Genomic DNA, 1,942 nt, shown 5'->3' on the forward strand with positions numbered 1-1,942 from the left:
ATATGGACCTTTGAGTCTGAAATAAAGTGTATCTTTAAACGTAAATGTATAAGTGTCTTTGGCCTTACCTCATAAAGCAATCCAGTTCATGGAGTGGGCAGGTACAAGTCAATGTTTTGGTCTTATTTCCAAAATAAAGCATTTAGATTTATTTAGTTTTACTATAGGCTTGTTCTAGCAAGACCTGGCAACCCAAACGAGCCAAGGCTTGTACCTCACTCGTTCCCTATGATTTTGTCGCAAGAAGCGAGACACAGCTCTGATACGCATTTAAATACGTTATTAACTAGTTGTTCATTTCAGTTCTATCCCCATTGCATATAATTTTTGTTAATCCAGTTGTCACTACCTGCATTTTTCAAGAGTCAATTTAGTTGTAGAATGCAGTTTTCACTCCTGTAAATTACTGAACTGTGTATGTACAGAACAGGATTAAGCACTAAATGCAACTGACACCCAGATTCAGCTGCAGTGTAAGTGTGGTTAAAAAAAAACAAACAAAAACATTTCAAAAGTATATTTTCCCATTTTTCTTTCATGCCTGACATACATGCACAAACCTTTCACTCTTCTCCACTTCATATTTCATGAACCATACATAATTATCATCACCGATTTAACAAAATGAATGAATTATTCCATAAAGCCTACTTTTTATCTTGCTGTATAAATGCAGATAAGCAGACATCTGTAGACATCTAACCAAAACTTGCGTTCAAACACAAAGGATTATTAAAGGTAACAGATAACAGTATCAACAGAATGTGACACGCAGGGAAATGTGTGACTGCTGTGCACTTTGAAGATGCTGTGTTTAAGAAAATGAGGACCTGGGTATTAATGAGGCTCTCTTCTCATCTTTTCTACACACAAACACTCTTACACATTTAATTGCTGCTGCAGCTGGTGCTTGTTGGGCCCATATAGCTTGCTCCAGAGGCTTTTGAGTAATGCTAAAGCCATGTTTGGAGTGCAATGCTCGCTGACATTCATGCCACATACTCTGACCCTCAGTTTGAATATGGGTAATATTTCCATACCATTTCCATCACATATAGTGATGCATATCAATAGCAAGATGAAAGAGGGGAAATACAGCAAAAAGAACCACTGAAAGTGATACAGAAATGAGAGGAGAACGGGTAAGCAGAATATAGCCAGGAGATAAGTGGATGAGATGAATACAAATAGACATGAGGGGGGAAAGGGAGGAGCGGCTTGCCCTCCCTTTTATCAGAGGAGAGATAAATGTGATTAATCTTAAGATAATAACACTAAAGGCACAAGACTTCTCATTCATCACTACTACACTTCATGTAATTACAGACAAAAGAAATTAAACTGAAGAAAGCTACAGTACAGAAGCACTTCTAGACAAGAGAACAGGGCAGCAGAGGAGGAGGGGAAAAAGATCTATGGTGAGATATAAAAAAAAGTGAAGAAAAGCACACTGATTTTCCTCAGATTATTTAGCTATCCAGTCTCGGCTGTCAGGTAATGTGAATTATCACCTGTCAGCACACAATCAAGTCCTGTGACAGTAAAAGAAATAAATCAATCTGGAGGCTGAAGCAAACATTTCTCAATCAGGATGCAACTTCATCGAAAATTGCAGCATGTGACCAGACAATTGTCACTTAAATCAAAACTCTCAGGTGAATCTCATGCAACCTGTCAAGAACGTGTTCGGGTTAAATGCATCACCCCAAAATTAACATAAATGAACCATTTGTTTGATTCTAAATATATTTTCATTTTGAAAAAGACTAGTGTGAAAACAGACAAATTACGTTAGAATCTGGGACGAAAATGTGCTTAATTTCCATTAAAATAATGTAATTTTACACAAAATCTTAATTGCGATTAAACAGCTTTAAGTGAAAAAAAACAATTTATAGCTTTTTTCTTGTGATTTTCTGGTGAAATATGACCCAGACATGTT

At 36.6% G+C, this 1,942-nt stretch overlaps 1 protein-coding gene across 1 annotated transcript in view; it reads right to left on the bottom strand.

Annotated features, from left to right (window-relative positions):
- The window catches only part of LOC122140841 (ephrin-A3-like), an 84,680-nt gene that overhangs the window by 82,521 nt on the left and 217 nt on the right, over positions 1–1,942 (bottom strand). The window lies entirely within an intron of this gene.

The sequence above is a fragment of the Cyprinus carpio genome, chromosome B19 (genome assembly GCF_018340385.1).
Source record: "Cyprinus carpio isolate SPL01 chromosome B19, ASM1834038v1, whole genome shotgun sequence".
Taxonomy (NCBI): Eukaryota; Metazoa; Chordata; class Actinopteri; order Cypriniformes; family Cyprinidae; genus Cyprinus; species Cyprinus carpio.